This window comes from Phascolarctos cinereus, unplaced genomic scaffold (genome assembly GCF_003287225.1).
Source record: "Phascolarctos cinereus isolate Bilbo 61053 unplaced genomic scaffold, phaCin_HiC Scaffold_726;HRSCAF=1367, whole genome shotgun sequence".
In the NCBI taxonomy this organism is placed as follows: Eukaryota; Metazoa; Chordata; class Mammalia; order Diprotodontia; family Phascolarctidae; genus Phascolarctos; species Phascolarctos cinereus.
In genome coordinates this window covers 415,875,699-415,892,119 of record NW_027556098.1, presented here as the reverse complement: position 1 = coordinate 415,892,119, position 16,421 = coordinate 415,875,699, and the positions used below count along the sequence as shown (strand labels likewise).

Below are 16,421 nucleotides of genomic sequence, written 5' to 3'. Positions count from 1 at the left end.
AGGCAATCACAGGTTAAGTGACTTGAGTAGGGTCATACAGCTAGGAAGTGGTTGAGGCTGGATTTGAACTCAGGTCTTCCTTACCCCGGGCCCAGTGCTCTGTCCACTGAGCCCCGAGGTATCTCTAAAACACAGATAATATTATATCTTACAATAAAGTCATTATGCAACTTATAGAGACCCTTATATATGGTTCAGTGGCCTCTATTTCTATTTGAGTTTTACATCATTGGTCTAATGAAAGGAAAAGTAGATTTGAAATCAGGAGACATGAATTTAAGAAATAACTATGTCACTTGTATCAGTGTCATCAAAAACATATCTGAACAAGAACACTCTTGTAAAAGAGGAAAGAGTTTGAACACATGATCACAGAGGTCCTTTGTAAATCCTTAGATTCCACTGTTCTTGTCACTGTCCCACAAGCTTTGGAAAAACACTTGTTTACTATAGTGTTAGGGAAGAATTCTGGAAATGGGTATGGTTGTGGACAGTGTGGCATAGGAGACAGCAATGCCTCCTATGCCACAGAGCATACCAATATTTGAGGACTTGGGAGTCAAAGAAGATCAGCACAAAAGGGCTGATGGCTGGGAACCATGCAGCTAGGAGGTCTGTGGCAGCCACGAGCCAGGGTGGAAATTTGTCAGTTTTAAACTGGTAAAATGACAAGCTAGAATTAATGGAATAAAAGGAGACATAGGTGATCACTAGTAGGAGGATTGCCTGGGTGGCTCTTTTCTCAGGAACAGTTCTGGAAGAGAGATGAGGGCTATGAATATGTTGGACTTGCTGATGGTGTCTGTGCAGGAGAAGCACTAAGTAAGCACTGGAACAGATCATGAATCCCACACATATAATATCAGGCATAGAAAAGACAATTGCAAAAAGCACAGCATTAAAAGAGGCAGGAGTTAAAATTGAACAATATCCCAGATACCATATCTTTGTATTATTAGTCGATACCTTGAGTTATGCATAGTCCCAAGCAAAGTGCAATTTATCAGCAGATAGAAGCACCAACAGAGAAAACAGGAGGGCAAAATGCACTTTGGGGCTTGGATTTTAAGTTCTGCCCACCAGGAGTTACTGGGACTGATGATGATGACCTGAAAACCACTCAAGAGGCAGGTCATGCTGAGAGAAACACTCCGGGCCACAACAAAAAGATAAACAATAAATTTGCACCCAATGGGATCCAAGAAATTTTTGAAGCCCAAGCAGACAATCAGCTGAGGGATCCCTCTGGAGAGTATCACTTTTGAATTGGCCAAAGCTAGGTGGGCAAAAATTACCTCTATGGGCTTCAGCTTATGGCCTGTGAGTAAAGTGAAGGTGTATAGGCCCAGGATGAAGAAATTCCCAAGAATGCCAACTCCCATCTGAATAAGGAAGAGAATGCCCAACACCAGGTAAATAAGCATCATTTTCTCCAAGTCTTGGGAAGAAGAATTGTGGTCAGTGCTGAAAAATCCTAGGAGAAAAGCAAAGATTTGTTAAATTTCTGAAGGGTGTTATCCACAAAGACTGGGCTGCATTTGGGGAACACCTAGATAGTCTGTGTGTTGGGCTGAATTTTGATATAATTCATCTGCAAGGGTATGGGGCCCACTGAGACTGGTTTGTATTTTTTGTATTTTTTCCTTGGTAGCCAGAATGAAAATTAGCAAAATTATAAGAATTAACATAGATATGACACCAAAAGTCCATCTTACAATGCTGAGCCTTTTTTCCTTTTGGTGGTTTTGACCCTGCTGCTGGAAAAATGAATTCATAAGTTCAATTCCTAAAGGATACATGTAAAAGAATATTTTTAAAATGTGTTATAAAAATATGATAATACAAAACAGGTTAAAATGAGAAATTATCACAGAAAATCATGTTACCCTGGTCAAGATAATCGCTTTTCACATGCTCAATAATCTTTCAAATAGAATAAAAGTAATTATTTTACAACATATTTATGGTGATCAGATGAGATTATGGTAAATGATTTTCTATCTTTGAGGCACTATAAAATATTAATTTAATTACTCTATTTATGAATAAAAGTCTAGCAACTAAAGCTTAAAAAAATGATGAACTTTAATGGTTGGGCCATGGGGAAAAGACACATTATTATATTTTTGTTGCAGCAAAGATAGCCAAAAATGTTTCAAACCTTATGTTGAAATTATTTTAGGAATCACAAAACTAATTTAACCATTTAACAAAATAAATATCTTTTAAAAAAGGAAATTTCCTATCTGACCCCTATATATTATCAGATGATTAATTTTCAGTAAATCCCAAAGCAACCAACAAGTCCATTAATTGCATATTGTTTTTGTAAATTTGTATATTGATATAAAATAATATAATTCTACAACAAAAGCCAAATATAAAGATCCAAGTGTTAATAAATAAGCATTTGTTAAATGCAAATTGTTTGCCAGGTAATGTCCGAGGTGCTTGAGATACTAATAGAAGGTATAATTCTGACCCTCAATTAAGTTAAGGTCTTTCAAGGATACAAGAATATAGGAAGACAGAGCCAAGATGGTGGAGCAAAGGCAGGGAATCACCTTAGCTTTCTCTCAAACTCCTCACAATACCTTTAAATAATGACTCTAAACAAATTCTAAAGCAGCAGAACCCACACAAAGAGTGAAATGATTTTTGAGCCCAAGACAGCTTAGAAGGTTGGCAAGAAAGGTCTGTTGCACCAGGGTGAGAGAGGAGCTCAGTGCAATGCAGGCTGCACCAGCCAGCCCAGACTGGGCCCCAGCCAACTAGGAGCAAGCCTCAAGGTAACAGAGTCAGTGGCGGGCATGGCAGACATGGTGGTTTCCTGACCTCCGAGCCCATCGATGGTAAGGGGATTGGACAGTGTGTTAGAAGGAGATTTACAGGGGTCCATTTGCTGACACCAGGGGCAGGACTCTGTTGTATAGCTTATTCTTGGATCTAGATCGTAGACCTGGGTCTTAGTCCAAATGGGAGGACAGGAGAGCTTGTGGCCACAGGGGAGCAGGGGCTCTGGTCACAGTTCCAGGCTTGAAAAGAGTGCTTGTAGTGGGCATGGAGGAGAGGGTATGCAAAAGGCATGGAAGTAAGATGTTCTTTACAGAAAATGGTAAGTAAGCCTGTTTGACTGCAACCACTGAGTATATGAAAGAGCCATTTTGTAGAGTTCTGCTTCCAGGAGCCAAGATGGCAGAGTAAAAAGTAAGTCACTCTGACCCTCCTGTATCAACGTCTGAAAGCCCAGAAAACATCGCTGCAGGAGAAACCCCGGAACAGCTGAACCAGAAGAAAGATGGAATCCAGCAGTCCAGTAGCCCAGGTAGCTTGAGTGATTAACAGGAAAGGCCACTCCTGCCCTGGAGAAGGGGAGCTATATGGAATAGGAGACATCTCAGCAAGCTAGCGGAAAGCCCCACCTCCACATGCCAGGAGGAGATCCTGAAACCCAGGTGGTGGAGAAGGCAAGCACCAACACTTGGACCTTCTAATGCCTCCGTGAGGGTGGGGTAACTGGTGGAAAACAGCTTAAAAAACCACCGGGTGCCTAGGTATTCTACAGCAGTCTCCCAGTTACTCAGCATAAGTCTGTAAAGTGCTCCAAGGGGCCCCAGGTGGATAAAAATCCTGCAAATCCATGTGAAAGGAGCTGAAGAAAGTGAAAGGAAAGGAAAAGCAGGCAACATGCAGGGGCCAGACTATCCAATCCTACCATTAAAGTTCCAGTATTGCTGATTCCAGCCCAATACCAGGTAAGCTGCCAAAACCCTACAGCCTCCAATTGCCAGCATGGGAGGCCTCAGCACACAAAGCAAGTGACCAGGCCCAAGGCTTCCAACACAAGAAGGTTGGGTGAGTGCCCTCTGCTTCCCAGCAGGAGAGCTCAATCTCTTTAAAGGCCAGGGAATAAGCAAATACCGTGAGTAAAAAGAAACATACCATAGATTCATATTACGAGAACAGTGAAGGTCAAGGCAGAAATTCTGAAGGGAGAACATTGTCAACAAACTCACATCTGGAATCTCAAGAGAGAATATGAACTGGTCTGAAGCCAAAAAATCCTACTTAGAAGAGCCAAAGGATTTTAAAAGTCAAATGAGAGAGGTAGAAGAGTCCAAAAAAGTACAATTGGCCAACTGGAAAAAATGTATACCTAGAAAACAAGTTCCTAAAATACATTTGGCTCACTGGGAAAAAAGTACATTGAAGAAAGCAAATCCCTAAAAATAAAATTGCCCAAAAGTGGAAGGAGGTACAAAATCTAATAGAAGGAAACAATTTGTTAAAAATTAGAATTGAGGAAATGGAAGCTAATAACTCTATGAGAGAGCAATAATTGGTCAAACAGAAACAAAAAAAAATTTTTTAAATTGATGAAAATATAAAATACCCCATTGGTAAAACAGCTTACCTGGAAAATAAATCCGGGAGAGACAATTTAAAAATTATTGTTCTACCTGAAAATCATGATGAAAAAAAGAGCCTGGACCATATTCCTCAGGAAATCATCAAGGAAAACTGCCCTGAGGTCCTAGAACCAGAGGGTAAAATAGTCATAGAAAGAATCCACCAATCACCTCCTGAAAGAGATCCGAAATTAAAAATGCCAAGGATTGCAGTAGCTAAATTCCAAAATTACCAAGTCAAAGAGAAAATACTGCAAGCAGCCAGAAAGAAACAATTTAAATATCACGGAACCACAATCAGGATTACACAGGACCTTGCAGCTTCTACATTAAAAGACCACAGGTCATGGAACATGATATTCTGTAGGGCAAAAGAGCTTGGATTATAACCAAGGATCAACTACCCAGAAAAAATGAGCATGACCTTTCAGAGGAGGAGATGGATATTCAGTGAAATAGGAGACTTCCAAACCTTCCTCACAGAAGACCAGAGCTCAATAGAAAATTTGACCTTCAAATACAAGACTCAAGAGAGACATACAAAAGTAAACAGGACAGTAACATACAATATGTTGTTAACAAGGCAAATTGTTTACATCCCTACAAGGGAAGATGACACTTGTAGCTCTTGAGAACTGTGTTGTTATTATACTGTGTTAAAAGGCTATACATTAAGGGGGTGGATGTAAGTTGACTTTGATGTAATGATAAAAAAAATCTAATTAAGTGGGTCAGATGGATCCAAGTAAGTGGATTAATCTGATCTAAGAAAATGTACTGAGAGAAAAGGAAAGGAGAAGGCAGACAAGAGTAAATTACACTACAGGAAAAGACACAAAAGCCTATTACAGCAGAGGGAAAGAAGGGAGGGAGGTGAGCATTGTTTGGACCTTACTCTCTTCAGATTTGGCTCAAGAAGGCAATAATATAATAAGGCATAGAAATCTAACTTGCCCTATAGGCAGTAGGAGGTAAAAGGGGAAAGAAAAGGGAGGGCAATAGAAGGGAGGGAAGAAGCTGTAAGGTCAAGGGGAAGAAAAAGGAAGGTGCGAATAGAAGTGAGGAGGGACTAATGGAAGTGGTGGTTAAAAGTAAAATACCAGTGAAGAGAAAAAAGGAGAAAGGAGAAAGAAAAGCATAAATGGGGGGAGGAGGATGGAGAAAGGCAATTTTTAGATGAAGAAATTAAAGCCATCTATAGTCATATGAAAAAAAATGCTCTAAATCACTATTGACTAGATAAATGCAAATCAAAACAACTCTGAGGTACCACATCACACCTATCAGATTGGCCAACATGACAAAACAGGAAAATGATAAATGTTGGAGAAGATGTGGGAAAATTGGAACACTAATGCGTTGTTGGTGGAGTTGTGAAATGATCTAACCATTTTGGAGAGCAATTTGGAACCATGCCCAAAGGGCTATAAAAATGTGCATACTGTTTGACACAGCAATAGCACTTCTAGGGCTATATCTCAGACAGATCATACAAATGGGAAAAGCACTCACACGTACAAAAATATTTATAGCAGCTCTCTTTGTGGTGGCAAAGAATTGAATATTGAGAGCATGCCCATCAATTGGGGAATGGCTGAACAAGTTGCGGTATATGAATGCAATGGATTACTATTGTGTTATAAGAAATGATGAACAGGTTGACTTTAGAAAAACCTAGAAAGACTTGTATGGCCTGATGCTTAGTGAAATGAGCAAATCAAAAGAACATTGTACACTATAACAGCCACATTGTGCAATGACTAATGTTGATAAACAACCATTCTCAGCAACATTAGGATCTAAGACATCTCCCAAGGCCTTGTGATGGAAAATGCTATCCCTAAAGAAGAAAGAACTACAGAGTTTGAATGTAGATCGAAGCATACTATTAGCTATCTTTTCTTCTTTTGCGTTTTATTTCTTCTTTCTGGTGGTTCCTCCTATTGGCTGTAATTCTTACTTACAATGTCATTAATTTGAAAATATGTTTAACAGGAATGTGTGTATATATATATATATATATATATATATATATATATATATATATATATATATATATATATCCTATATTAGATTGAGCATGGTCTTGAGGTGGAGGTAGGTTGGGAGGGGGAGAAAAATTTAAAACTCAAAAGCTTATGGAAGTGATTGTTGATAATTCCAAATAAATTAATAAACAAAAGCCAATAAAAAAAGAAAAGTGTGCTTGTGGTTGCTCAGAAACCACAGTACAGGAGAATCTTGAACTCCCTAGATCATACCACCATGGAAGAGCCAAAAACTTACAGCTCCCCAGAATTACCTCTGAAAAGGGTTGCACAAGAATATAAGAATATATCAGAAGTGATGTAAATGAGAATTATAGCAGTATACATATGGTCTTCTATTTTTTTTTAAAAGACAGATGTAGAAAGGCAGAAGATATGGAAAGTAACAATAAAAAGAAACAATGCAACAACAACAAAAAAAACAATAATAATACCAGCTAGTATTTAAAAAGTGCCTACCATTTGCCAGTCACTGTGCTAAATGATTCCCAAATGTTATCTTAGAAAGCATTGAGCAAATGCATAGCTTATACAAATATAATATTCTAGTATCATCTGTATGTAATTGCTTTAAAATGGTTCATTTCATATTCATGTTGAGGTAACTCTGGGTTCTCCTTGTCTTTGTGATGTAACATAATTTCTATTATATTCAACCACTCTGAAAATCTTCAATAGGTTGCTAGAAACAGAATGAATATTTTCTTTGGTGGCAACCAATCAAATAAAGGAAAAACACAATATCCCTCATCATTTTCCAATTACTTCTGTTTCTTTCGTGACAATAAGAAAGTTAGGGACAGTAGGACTACACATGTTAACAATTACAAAGGTTTGAGACAACCTGTAATCATCAACTTACATCTTGTTACTCTAAATGTGTGATGCTTATTAAGTGACCAGAAAAAGCATTCATTGATGATAAGAAATGGATTGTGTCAATCTTGACATCCTTGCTATAAATGAAACCAGGAGACACAAAGAAAATTGGAGTTAGATGAAAGACTGGGTCTAATGTTCTCCGTGAAGATGTAAATGAAGTAGGTGAGAAAGTGTATACATGAACAGGAAACATCACACCATGGCTCATGTTATCATCTTGCATTCTTGTACTCACAATACGTATGAGCAATAAAAATATTCTGAACAATGACTGGAGCTTGTACACTAGTTACCAAGAACAAATTTGTATCATAGATTTAGAGGTGGAATGGTCCTTAGAGGACATTTGGTCAGTCAGTCATTCAATAAACATTTATTTAGCACTTATTATGACACTATGCTAAGAGCTGGGGATGCAAAGAAAAGTAAAAGACAGTCCTTATACTCAAGGAGCTCACAGTGTGATGGGGAAGATGCAAACAACTCTGTACAAAAAAGCTACCTGTTGCTTAAATGAGATATGAAAAACGAAGAGAAGGCACCAAATGTAAGGGGGATCAGGAAAGGCATTAGGTAATTTCTATAAATTCCCAACAGATGGTGGGATTTTGTTAAGAATTTGATGGAATATGTGAAAGAAGAAGGCAGGAGTGAGAAGAAATATTTCCAGGAATGGGAGGTAGAAAATAAAATCGCCCAGAGTCTGGAGCCTGAAGGGCTTGCTGAAGAAAGAGTAAGAGGGCCAATAGCACAGAATCACAGAGTACCCTTTAAAGGGAGGGGGAAACCTGTAAGGTTCAAGAAAATCAGAAAGGTAAGAAGGAGAGGTTATAGTGGATGTAGAATGACTAAGAGATAATTTCATATTTCATCTGGGAAGTGATAGGGAAACACTGGATTCTGTTTTGTAGGAGTAGTCAGATGTGGGCTGTAGGAAGCTAACTTTACTGAATGGAAGATCAAGTAGAATGGAGAAAGACATTGGGCTGGGGAACAGTGAGCAAGTTATTGTGATTGCTTGAGCTGATGAGGTCCTAACCAGGGTAGTGGAAGTATTAGAGGAATGAAAAGATTGCACAAGACAGTTGTTGTAATGGTAAAATCACCTGATCTTGACAAATTTTGGATATGAGTGTGGGGGTAGAGTATAGCTATAAAGGATGAAACCTAATTTGTGGACCTGGGTAGCTACAAAATAATAGGGAAGTTAGGAAGAGGGGGACTCTAGGGAAAGATAGTTTGGGGTTCAGTTTTGGGCATATTAAATTTAAGAGGTCAGTATGACACCCACTTCAAAATGTTTAATAAGCAAGTAAAGATACGAGAATAGGAGTCATCAGAGAAGAAAGGCTGGATGCACAGCTTTGTGAATCATCAGCACAGAGGTAGTATATAATCTATAAGAGCTGGTAAGATCACCTGGTGACAAAGTATATGGGGAGAAAAGAAGAGAGTACAAGAGAGAGGCCTGTGGGACACCAATGTTTAGCAGGCTTGGCCTGAGTGAAGATTCAGCAAAAGAGACTGAGAAAGAGAGGGTATGTAGGAGGAGTAGCAGGAGGGAAGGAATTTATGAAAACACAAAGAATTTCAAGGAGAAAATCATCTACAGTGGCAAGGTTTGCAGAGGTATCAATAAGGATTGAGAAAAGTTCATTCCATATGTTAATTAAGAGATTGTTAGTGACTTTGGGGAGAGCAGATTCAGATGAATGATAAGATAGAAGCCAAAGTATAAAGAGTTAAGAAGAGAGAAAGAAGAAAAGGGACTTACTATACACAGTCTTATTATAGAGGTGAGCAAAAACAGGAGGAGAGAAAAGGAACGATACCTGCCAGGACGGAATGGATGAAGTGAGATTTTGTTATTGTGGATGTTGCTTCGTTGATATTTTTGTTTGATTCTTTTCATATGGAATATGAGGAAATGTTTGTAGGCACGAGGGAAGCAGCTAGAATGTAAGTAGAGATTGAACATAAGTGAGAGAGTAAGGATGATGGAGAGAATAATCTACTGGAGAATTAGGATAAAATGGGACCACTTGGGAATGTAGAGATGTTTGCCTTTATAAGAACAGGGACTACCTCTTAATGCGAGATGAATAAAGGAGGAGATAAAAATGGAAGGCATCTGAGTGGATTGAGATTAAGAAGAGAAGCTAAGAAAGAGCTCTTGGATAATGGTGTATTTTTTCAATAAAAAAATGAGGAAAGTTCTTATCTGAAAGAAGTGAGGGAGGGGAGCTATGGGATGTTTGAGGTGGACGGTTTAGAAATACCATTGCAGTGAGTGGGAAAATGAATCAACTAGGAAAGTGTGATAGGATTGCCTTGCAGCCATTAGGACCCGGTTAAGATTTCATAATATAAATGAGGTAGGAACTAAAACTGAATAATATTTCCTAATTTGGTTAAAAGTCCCTTAATTTTTGAAGAATGGAAAATGAGACTGAAATAGGTTGTGACTTGTCCAAGAATATATAGACAATAAGAAGGAGATTTATCAATTGACAAACAAAAATTCACACAAAACCAGAAGAAAAAATTAAATTCATGTTTTGAAAGAAAATTAACAACTAAAAATAATTCTAAAGACATATAAGCATAATGATTATTATAGTTAGCATTTATATTGTAGTTATTATGTACCAAGCACTTTACAATTATTAACTCATTTAATCTTCACAACAGCCCTCTCTGGAATGTGCTATTGTTATTATCATTTTACAGATGCGAAAGCTGAGGCAAATAGGTTGAATGATTTGCTCAGAGACACACAGCTGGCAAGAAAGTGTCTGAGTCTGGATTTGAACTCAGTTCTTCCTGACTCCTGGCCCAGTGCTCTAACCCACCATGCCACCTAGTTGTCTAAGTTCACTTTAATGATGAAAAAAAAATTGGAAATGGATTGAGTGAAAATTGACCCTATTTATAACAATTGTAGTATAGAGTTTTTGATTCTGAATAAACTGCCATGAGAAAAAGGCAGAAAGAGTCAGAGGGAAGGGAAAGAGGAGAGGAGAAAAACAAAAGCTTCAATCTGACTGTCAGGAAAAAAAAAAGGGGGTGACATAATAGTCAGAATGAAGAGCAGACAGGAGCAGAGGCTGTAAAAGCCAAAAAGAGCAAAGGAGTTATATAAGGAGAGTGGGCTGCATTGTTGGTGTTTGTCCTTCATTCTTTTTGTTTGGTTGGTTTTTTGTTTTGCTTTTTGGTGAGGCAATTGGGGTTAAGTGACTTGCCCCAGGTCACACAGCTAGTAAGTGTCCTGTGTCTGAGACTGGATTTGAACTGTGTCCTCCTGACTTCAAGGCCAGAGCTGTATACACTGCGCCACCTAGTTGCCCCTTTGTCCTTCATTCTTGAAGAAGACCATGACATCAGCGAGATGATGCCATGACATGCAGGTGAATTGGATTTAAGTGAGGCAGGGCTGTGCAAAGTCACCAGCCTGACTTTCTCCTCTGCAGCCATCTGGCCGAGTGGCCAGATATGAAAATGTCCCCGACAACATGTGCTGAATGAACATCTAGGGAACTCTCAAGTCAGGGACAACAGTTAAGTTAAACGGGCACCTATGAGGGGTGATGAGGTTGTGAAGTCGGAGACAAAATGGAGTAATGGAATGCAATAAGCTGCCAAGAAAAAATTTCAAGCCTTTTGAAAGTATCCTTTTCTGTCTCTAGACATACAGGGCCTGAACAACACTCTACTCTTATTGTCTCCTGGAAGAATTTATGTACTTCAAAACTCCTAGATGTAAGAAAATACTCACCTACCTGTTCTCTCCTTCTAGGAAGGAGGAAAGAGCTGCACCAAACAGAATATTAGTCATTCTGTGTGTGTGTGTGTGTGTGTGTGTGTGTGTGTGTGAGAGAGAGAGAGAGAGAGAGAGAGAGAGAGAGAGAGAGAGAGAGTGAGTGTGTGTGTGTGTGTGCATGCGTGATGCTTAGGCAGGCAGGTCATAGTTATAACAACTGGATTGTCTGAGCTCATCTGCCCCCAGAGCTGTGATTACCATGTCATGAACAGGACCAATGACATTAATCTGCCAAGGGAAAAAGGGATTTGTCTAAAAGAGTGAACTTTTGTCCCAGATGAAAATGTCTTCAAGGATTCTTACTGATTAAGAATTCTCCATCTGAGATTACTAATGAATAATGACAAAGGCCAAGTCATCAAGCACTCTCAAGAGACCAGAGTGCAGCTGGTAAAGAGGTTGTCATATGCAGAGGAAGGAAAACTAACACCTCATTTTGGGTACTTCTATTAGAAACCTCGGCCAAGTCTGGGCTTTGGGCTGGTTTTGAAGGATCCAGGCTTTTCATCTGGACCTTTTTTCATTTAAGTTCCCAGGCTTTCAAGCCATCTCTGAATAAGAATTGCTGCAGAAAGCTGATATTCCTAAGTATTGTACTAGCAACTTTTTTGGGCCTTTGTGTCTTTTTCTGATGAAGTCTTTTTCCTTACAATGATCAACAGCAAAAAAAATAGACTTTATTGTCAGTAGGGAAGGTTCCACACAACTCAATAAGGACCCAACTTCTTCAACCTCTGATAAAGTTTCCATTTCTTGAAGACATTATAATTTAGTAAAAAATGCAATAAAGTTGTGGGCCATCTGTTATAGTCTTGTCTGTTATGTAATGTGGTGTGTGTGAGTGTGTGTGTGTGTGTGTGTGTGTGTGTGTGTGTGTGTGTGCACGTTCATTCATTGTATTGAGCTGTATTGCTATGTGGGTTATCTATGTCCACATGAATCAAAATGTTTTGCAGGGGAGAAAAAATACACATCTCTAGAGTCACCTTCCTTAATCCTTCTCCAAGGAGACTGTGATCCTCTTGCTAAAGGGAGGCAGGAGGTTGAAGCCAGAGGTTGGCCACTCTGCTCTACTCAGACAGAGGGAGTACTGGGTTAGAATTACATCTTCTCCCTTAAAGATGATCAGTCTTGGGGATACTTTTTTACATTCAAATAATTATTCTGATTGTTTTAACCTTGACAAGAAAAGACTGCCCCAAGTTATTTATCCAGCATTGGCTCACCTTCCCACCAGAGGCCAGTTCCACAATGAATATACTTAACAAAAAAGCAATAAATAAAAAATCAGAGAAATCATAGGAGACTGTATATCTAATGATATAGAGTGAATGATGTGTCTCATTGAAAGCAAGTACAACCAAGATAGGGAGAGGAAGTCGTAGATCTTTCCCAAAAGACATAGAAATATGATCAAGGTGTCAGCTCTTCTACATGTTGGTTTCCTCCCAGTCACTTTGTCTCTTCGAGTGTCTGAAGAGAATTTGAAGCATGATTTTTCTCTCCAAGGTAAAAGCAAAAATAACCCTGCATTTCTCTTCTCTCTAGTTCTCATCAACTCTTCCCTTTACACAGACATGGTGCATTGGTAACTAATCTCTGCCAGTGAGAAAAGTCTTGTTAAAAATGGCCTTTTGGACCATAGGTTACATTTATATAAGAAAGTTTTGTGACATATCATTTGTCTCTTCTATAAAACAAGACCTAAAATTTATTTACAATTTTCTTTTTACAAATTACCAAAATGTTAACTGGAACTGAACATAATGAAAGAAGAATCTCTAGGAAAAAGAAAAAAATATATACAAAAAATTCACAATTTTATTTTCAGTCCTCCTGACTTCAGGGCCAGCGCTTTATCCACAGTGACACCTAGCTGCCCCCTATTACTTAATTATTAACAAAATGATTAATTACCCAGAAACTATGTTTCTTAAACTTTTTATATGTCACATTTCTAAGTTAAAATCCCATAATTTTAAAATAAAATAATGTATGAAAGCTAGGAACAATTTGAAAATTCTGTAGTGTTTCTTTCACTTACACTATTGGTCTGAGTAAAACATCAAATGAGTAAGTGTAATCCATTGTGATACCCCTCCCAACCATTTATAATCCTCATCATTTGGACACCTTACTGAAACTCAAGGGTACATGAAACCAGGACCACTCATCTGTACTCCTTATTATAGTATACTTATGTTAATATTATTTCTTCTTTTTGATTAAAAGTCATACTTTTGTTTCTTTACCACATTGAGAAAAAATTCATAAAAGTATTTAAAGTAATTCAAAAATATTTCCTACATTGCCAATTTAAATAAATGACAGGTAGATGTTAGAGATAAATATGTAAAGATTGATATGAAGACAGTGTGGCAAGTACATGTAAAAAAGATAGACTTAGGTACAGCCTCCTGTGCTGGATCATTTTACTAACAGTGACATTTATAACTATTAATAAACTCAGTCATTCTGGCAACCTCAATAAAGCCAGGGACCCTCAGAGAAGGAAGGTTCTCTCTTCATTAACACCCAACAAAGAAGAATTCTGGGAAATAACCATTTGTAGGTTGTAGGGCTGGGATGGGAATATTACAATTGACTAGGATGAGAAAGTTGGCTGGCATTCAGTTGAGGTAGTCACAGAAGGCTAATCAGGCCCCTCCCTACCAACTGAGGAATGTTAATTGTTTTATGGGGCCCATCTATACCTTGTGGTCTTTACTAGGGGATCACAACAAATAGATTTGCTGTCTCTTTGGAAGAGAATAGAAACTCCCTTAAGTACACAGAAACAGGAAAGGACAGATGACATATCTTTTGGGGATGGTAATTTTGTGGGGTTAAAACAAACAGATCTTTGAAATATCCTAGAGGATACTGGAATGAGAGATAACAATTTTTCTTTTAAATTAAGCTGTCTTTGAGTTAGCTCAGATTCCTGAGCTTAACTCAAGCCAGTTGGATGCAGACCCAATTATAAAATTAACATGGAACAAAATTAGTTACTCCATAGGATCAATACATTAGATATCAATATAGAAGAAATTAGGGGTAATATTAATTTTAATTTGTTTACAATAGAAGAATATTGATAAATACCTTAATCTTTATACTCACAGCATGTATCCATGTACTTATATGCATATTTAACATATACATGTATGAACATATATCAAGACCTACAGATCTATCTAAAATCTATCATAATATATGTATCTTTCTATATTGTATAATTTTGCATTTGGAGTCTATCTCTTCTCAGTCAGAAACCAGAAGCTTGATTTTTGCTAATCTAGGGCATAAGGCTAAAATTATAACAGAATAAAGGTGAGTCTAAGAGAAACTAAAGACAGAAGAGCAAAGTAAAGTAATAATAAATATTTAATAATGATTAAAATATGTAGTTATTGTTTTCAATTTTTCAAAGTTTTTTACATAATAATTTTTGCCCTCAAAATAACCTTGCAAGGACATTACAAAGAGTATTAATACCACCATTATACAAGCAAGAAAACTGAGACTCAGGTAAGTTCAAGACTTTAAAAATGTTATGGTGCTCCCAAATGACAGAGACAGATTAATCCCAAGCATTCCTTTTTTTAAGTTCAATTTCTTATTTTCTACACTATATTTCCTTAAAAATAATTGGAGAATTTTTCAACTTAGAATCCCAAGAATCCCAACTCCAATCTGAATAAGGAAGAGAATGCCTAACACCATGTAACTAAGCATCCTTTTCTCCAAGTCTTGGGAAGAAGAACCATGGTCAGTGATGATAAATCCTAGGAGAGAATGAAAGATTTGTTAAATTTCTGAAGGGTGTTATTGAAGAGATTAAGATTTCATTAGGGGAACACTGGGATAATCTGCATGCTGGACTTAATTTTGATATAATTCAGCTGGGGGAGCATAGGGAACACTGACACTGGTTTGTAATTTTGATATTTTTTCTTGGTAACCAGGATGTGAAAATTAGCAAAATATTAAGAAATAACAGAGACAGACACCAAAAATCCATCTTACAATCCTAAGTCTTTCTTTTCTTTTTAGATTTTGACCTTGATGCTGGAGGAATGAATCCACAAGTTAAATTCCAAAAGGCTAGACAGTAAGAATATTTTCAAAATGTGTTATTAAAATATGATAAATAAAAATAAGTTTAAAATAAGACATTACCTCAGAAAATCAACTTACTCTGCATAAGATAATTACCTTTCTTATTCTCAGTAAACTCTTCTATTGATAGTATGATTGTAGCTAATTTATGGGGATCGAGTGAGACACTATGACAAGTTATTTGCCTTCTTTAATTTATTATTTATTAATAAGTATTGTTATCTTTATTAATAATACTCTAGCAACTTAAGCTTAGAAAAGTGATGAACTTTGACAGCTAGGATGTGGGGGAAATATGTTTCATGTCATTCTTGTTGCAATAAAGATTGTTAGAAATGTTTTATACTTTAAGTTGAATGTATTTTAGGAATCACAAAACTCCTCTAATGATTTAACCAAATAAAATATCTTTTAAAAAAGAAAATGTTCTTATCTTCCCCACAAATGTTATCAGGTGATTCATTTTAAATAAACGAGAAAGTGACCAATTCCATTAATTTTGTAATGTTTTGTAAATATTGGTGTATTAATATCAGTACCAAATAATATTGGTAAAATAATATCAGAATTCTGTAACAAAATACAAATGTAAATATCCAAATGATTAATAAAAAAGCATTTGTTAAATGCAAATTATATTCCAGGTAATGTTGAAGGTGTTTGGGATGCAAATAAAAGAGACAGTTTCAACCCTCAATTAGCTTATGGTCCATTAAGAATACAAGAACATATCAAAAATGACATAAACGAGAATGATAGCAATATTCACATTGCCTCTATCTTTAAAAGACAGAAATACAAAGGCATAGGAAATAGAAAAGCAGTAATAAAAATAGCAATGTTACAAAAATACCAATCAATATCAATATTCTGAGCTAGTCTTTAAACAGTGTCTACCATTTTGCAGTCACTGTGCTAAGTGCTTCCCAGATAACACTGAGCAAATGCATAGCTTATACTCATTCTATTATTTTCTTTATATAATTTCTTTAAAATACTTCATTTTCATTCTGATGTAGAAGTAGCTCTGGGTTCTCCTTATCTTTGTGAGTGGAACGCATCTTCTATGATATTTGACCACTCTGACAAATCTTCAAATAGGTTCCTAGAAATAGAATAAATCTTTTCTTTAGTCATGGC

At 37.0% G+C, this 16,421-nt stretch overlaps 1 pseudogene; it reads right to left on the bottom strand.

Moving 5' to 3' along the window:
* Nucleotides 1-447: 447 nt before the first annotated feature.
* On the bottom strand, nt 448-1,427 carry LOC110220024 (vomeronasal type-1 receptor 1-like; annotated as a pseudogene).
* Nucleotides 1,428-16,421: the final 14,994 nt, after the last annotated feature.